General features: G+C 35.2%; 1 non-coding gene across 1 annotated transcript; it reads left to right on the forward strand.

Moving 5' to 3' along the window:
• Positions 1-4,438: 4,438 nt before the first annotated feature.
• LOC118917004 (U6 spliceosomal RNA) lies at positions 4,439-4,540 on the forward strand. The gene has a single exon (XR_005026630.1). It is a non-coding gene; the product is annotated as a U6 spliceosomal RNA (small nuclear RNA).
• Positions 4,541-5,935: the final 1,395 nt, after the last annotated feature.

The raw sequence follows: 5,935 nt of genomic DNA on the forward strand, positions 1-5,935 counted from the left end.
GTTGCTATTCGAATTATGTTTTGATAATTGAACTTCTAAACCTACCTCAACAGCTTCACCTCTGTACTTGCCACCACTTTATTACTCCAGAAAAAATTAATAATAGAACAGAGCCCAGCACATAGTAGACACTCCATATGTGATTGTTGGTGAATGAGAAAACATCATTTAGGTGTTAAGCAATATAGCAATATTTGTTAGCAATATAAAAATAATATAAATAGCAATAGCAATGTAAAACAAATAGCAATCTAAAGTAAACTTTTTCCCCCAGACTGACATAAATGTGTGAATTCTGTAGTGATGGCAGTGGTCTAATTCATTGGCTCTCAGACTTTAGTATCAGAATTACCCAGTGGGATCATCAAAACCCAGACTGCCAGGTTGCACTCTCAAGTTTCTGATTCAGTGGGTCTGGGATGGGGCCCAAGGCAAGGTCTGAAAATGGGGATGCTTCTGGTCTGGGGACCACACTTTGGAGATCTACTGATCTAGTTAATACCACTGAAATTGTTAACTAAACTGAAAGTCATTACGTATCTTTTTGTTGTTGTTGTTGTTCCTCTATGCATTCAGTTAAAGAGCCTGGTCTTGTTTATGGCTCCTATATGCCATCTACACAATTTCTGCTGTATCTTCAAGTTTTTCAACCCTCCTGTGATGGTTAGTTTTATGTGTCAACTTAGTGAGGCAACAGTATCCAGGTATTTGGTCAAACACCAGTCCAGATGTCTCTGTGAAGGTCTTTTAAACATGAGATTAACACTTAATTGTGTAGATTTTGAGTGAAGCAGATTACTCTCCCTAATGTGGATGGGCCTCATTCAATCAGTTGAAGGCCTTAAGAGAAAAAGACAGAGGTCCTCTTAGGAAGAGGGATTCTGCCAGCAATCACCTTTGTGCTCCAACTGCAACATCAGCTCTCCTCTAAATCTCTAGCCCGCTGGCTCACCCTGCAAATTTTAAACTTGTCAGTGTCCACAATTGTGTGAGCCCATTTGCTTAAACTGTCTCTCTTCCTTCGTCCCTCCTGCCCTCCCTCCTTCTCTCTCTCTCTTTCTGTACATGTATGTATGTATCTTACTGGTTCTGTCTCTCTGGAGAACCCTGACTAATATACCTCCCTATGTGCTTAATCACTGCACATAGCCACAGGATTGGAAAGCACCCGGTATCTGCTCTCAGTCTTTTGCCAGGTCTGTATAAAGTGGATTGATATCATAAGGACAGTAAGTTCTTTACTGTTTCAGAGATATAAATACTAAGATAATAAAGCACTATTCAAATGTAAATTATATCATTCATGTCAATCCTAAAATTTCTAAGCTTTGTTTAGACTAACCAGTCCTACTGAATTTTTATGATTTAGCTTTGTAGAAAAATATTAAGCTAATAAATAGAATATAGAAAGAGCTTTTTCATTTTTTTCTATTCAAGAACCAACATTTTTCAGTAGCAGGTTAAGATCAATTAGGAAAAAATAATACTAAAGATCTTTGCAACGATTAATAAAATAGGGATACCAATTTTGAATTTAGGGGTATCATTCTAGCTCCCAATATCTTTAAAGGAATGTAATTGTGTCTTTGTGTTGGCTTTATAAATAGGTAGTATTTCAAAGAGAATTTGAGTCCCACAGATATAAAATGGGAAAGCACTTAAAACATGTTCCTATCTCAGGCTTCTTGGTTCATTGTAAGAAAATTATTTTCTCTTTTCCCCTGAGTTGTAGGTACTTCATTGGCATAATTATATTTTAGTGGAAAGAAGGGAGCAGCAATGGGACAACATTCTGTACAATTTCACACTAAGGAACATGATCATTTTGTGCATATGTTTCTTTATCTTAAACTAACAGGAATGTAAGGATTACACAAAATAATTGCATAAATGGTTATTTCCTGCCAATATAAAATGTCACTGAACACAATGGTAAGGCCTTTCTCCAAATCACTGCTGACATTTTGGTCTGACCTGTGAAAGTAAATCACATAAGCTACTTAAAGTTGGAATAATAATCTTTGGAGATTAAAATGATGAAAGCTTTTAAGCTAGCCTGATTCCAGAATTTGATTTCCAGTTGTGTCTTTGGGCGTAGTGTGGTGAATTTTGGGAAACTGTTCTCTTGGTTGATGTTCAAATACTTTTTTTGCAGTTCAGTCCAGTTTAGCTACTGTCATATATTTTAATAGTGGTCAGGTAATAAGTTCTAAGAAAACATGATCCTTTAGTACTGTTTTCCTATTTATTAGTAATGAGGCCATGTAGAGTAGAGGCTAAGAGCACAGATTTTGAACAAAGAGAGGAATGGGTTCAAATTCCAGCTTCTCCTTTTATTAGTCCAGTGATCTGGGGCCAGTTAATTAGCTCCTGGACAATAGCTATGAATAGATATTGTGAGAATCGTCTCAGATAAGATGATGCACACAAGCTGCCTAGTAAGGTACTGGTCGCTACTGTGTCATTGAGGAGGTAAACAGTTTCCAGTTCAGTGTCTCCCAGGCATTCCCAATTTAACATACCCAATGCTGGACTCTTGAACTCCACCTCCACAAATTTCTCCATCTCACCTAATTACTTAGGCCTTCATTTTCTTTTTATAACCCACATAAATCCTCGAGGAAAACCTTTGGATCTACCTCCAAAATATTCCAAGAATATAATAATTTTTTCCTGCTTCCCACTTACTACCATTTTGTTTCAGGCCATCATCATCTTTCCTCTGGCGACTGCTACAGCCTGCTGTCTTGTCTCAGTGCTTTTACTCTTTACGCACTAGAGTTTATTTTCAACAAAACCACCATAGCGGTTTTTTACAAATGAACAGTGGATCATGTCACACTTGCTTTTAAAGCTCAGATGGTTCTGCATTTCCCTCAGGATAAACTCCCAAGGCCCTAAATGGTGCACATGGCTGTGTTTTGACTCAGACTTTATCTCCTGCCTTAGCCCTCTGTGACCTGATGCCCATCTCCTCTCCCTTCACACTTTCTCTGCGGGCTCATTCCCTCCCTTCCTTTAACCTGTGCTCACATGTCCCGTTCTCAGGTAGGTCTGCCCTGACTCTGGCACGACTCTCAATTCCTCTGACCTTGGTATACTTCTCCATATGATTTACTGCTTTTTAATGCATCTGATAATGTATTACTTATCATGTTTGTTATTTATTGTGTTTATTGTGTTTATTGTTTCTCTCTTCGCTAAAATATAAAGCCCACCATGGCAGCGACTTTTTTCACTTTTTTTGGATGTATATACTCAATACCCAGAACACTGCCTGACACCTAGTAAGCTGATACATAATCATTTATGCATAATCAGTATCGTGATGACTCATCAATTTAAAGATTCACAGAAGAATTTCATTTGGAGTATGACTTGTTTAAGGAATATAGTAAGTAAATTATGAAGTCAAGATTTGATTTCAGGTTTTCTGATGCCATTCCCATTCCTCTTCCTCCATTTACTACGCTTCCCTTGCAAAGGTAACAGGAAGTCATATCTGAATTTGGATGAAAGAGCAATATGAATTTGTCTGTGCTTTAGGATGAGCCATGTGGGGAAAGTGTATAACAATACTAGAGAGGAAAGAGACTACATTTCTGATGCTGGTGATAAAAAGAAACAGATTATTTGAAAGACTTTTTGGGGTAGAATCTACAGGATTTGAGGGGCTAGAAAGAGAATTGAAAGATGACTCCAAAAATTTAAGCCTGAATAGTTGGACAGTGGAGCTACCAAAAATGTATTCATTTTCAAGAGGATCAGAAAATAAGTTTAGTCAATGGGAGTAAGTAATGTCATTGCTTAGAGGTTAGAGTGATTAGTTAGAAAGATATAAGCACCTCTGTGCTGTCTGTACTATAATGGTTCATTTTCAAGTTTCCTAATACAGTAGCAGCATTAATCATTGCAATGCTCCTGTTGATTAAGATAAGCTGCAAAGTACAAGGGGAAAAGCAGTTGATAATCCTTTCTGACAACAAAATATTGTGTTCAACATAGAAGTGGAAATTGTGGTAGCTAAGTGCACATTTGATTTTCTGGTAGGTGATATCATTTTGGGGAACACTTTATTAAATTTCTTATATTGATTTACATCAAGCCTTTATTGTTTGTTTTTTATTTTGCCCTTATAACTGGTAATTCAAACCATGAAACTTGGTTAGTTAATATGCTATAGCTATATTTTAAAAACTTATATTATGAAAAGTCAAGAAAAAGTACAGTGAACCCCATGCACTTACAATTTGGCTTCAACAATTATTAGGTCTTAGAAGTATTGTTTCATTTATCCCCATCCACTTCCTTTTCTCTCCTCAACTGAGTAATTTTGAATTGTATTCCACACATCATGTATTTTGTCCATAAATATTCAGAAAATATTTATTAAAGATCCACAATACCTTTAAACATATAAAATTGAGTAATTTCTTGTGCTTGTTTTGGCAACCTGTATATTAAAATTGGAACAATACAGAGATTAACATGGCCCCTGCCCAAGGATGACATGCAAATTTGTGAAGCATTCTGCATCTTAAAAAAAAATTTAAGAAGAGTAATTCCTTAACATCAATAAATACCGAATTTTCTCATTGTTCTAGTAAGCATTTATTCAAATATCATTGAGTACCTCCATTTAAAGCTAACATTTAGGTTCTTATTCCATGTTGTATTTTGACAATCTCTGTAAGGTGATTTTCAAAGTGAATTATTTTTCACATAACTAGTATTTGCCCTCAAATAGCATATGGTATATTAAACTCAAGAAAAGAAGAAGGGATTTTTGTATATTTTGTTCACTAGTTTATCACCAGTTCTTAGAACATCACTGGTACATAGCTCACTCTCAGTCAATAACTATTGAGTGAATGAATAAATAATCTATCCCTTCATCATTTGTACATTTTATCTTTTTAGTTAATATTAATTCTTATATACACTAGGTTTTCTATTAAGCTATAATTTTCTTCTATTGGTTTGATTTTTTTTGACTTTATTGTTTTAGTTACTGTATTTTTATAATGTTTTAACTTTGGCTAACTTCCCTACTTCTCTTCTTGTAAAAAACAGTTTAAATTATTTCAGATATGTACATTTATAGTATGAGCTCCACTGACATTTTGTGCTGTTAGCATTATAGTAAGATGGTAAATTACTTTTTCATGAATCCATTTGTTTTTCATTAATCAGTTTTCCCAAATTAGTATGTCTTTTTATTTAATTCTTCTGTATCATCAATATGATTTTGTAGTTTTCTTTATCTAATTTAAGCTTCTATAAAATATATCTACCTACAATGACTTTACATATTTGTTATGAACAGGAACTGTTTTCCATTAAATTAAAATTAATGGAAGAATTTTAAAGAGCAATTGTTTTTGCATATTTATAACAAAAATTATGAAATAATTATAAAATTATGAAATTGTGAAATCTGGATGTGTTTAACATAAAAGTAAAATTATTCTGACACTTGTTAAAATGATAAGGAAAACTTTATTCAAGACTATTGCAATAAGGAAGAGACTCTTGCAATAGGGGAGAGAGATGGGACTCAACTCTGAATTCAAGGATGAGTGGGGATTTATAGTCAACAAGCAGACTGAGAGGGTCAGTGGATGAAAAATTACTAAGGGAAGGCACCAAAGCCAGACGGATCTTTGCTGGACTCGCCTAACAGAATTCTTGCTAAAGTTGGGCCATGGACTCCATCAGCAAAGAGTGGGAATGAGGAATTTGAAAGGATATCAAGGATGGAGTGATTCTCCCTAAACTGACTTAGCAGGATTCTTTGTAACGGCAGGCCAAGGTCAAAGTCTGGGCAAGTAGAAGGCTCAGAGGAGCCTGAGGAAAGTTTGGTTAAGGAAGGAGTCTTTGTCATTAGCTTCTTTTCTCTGTCTCTCTCACATTATTTCTGGTTTTCTACATTTTA

The sequence above is a fragment of the Manis pentadactyla genome, chromosome 7 (assembly GCF_030020395.1).
Source record: "Manis pentadactyla isolate mManPen7 chromosome 7, mManPen7.hap1, whole genome shotgun sequence".
NCBI classification, from domain to species: domain Eukaryota; kingdom Metazoa; phylum Chordata; class Mammalia; order Pholidota; family Manidae; genus Manis; species Manis pentadactyla.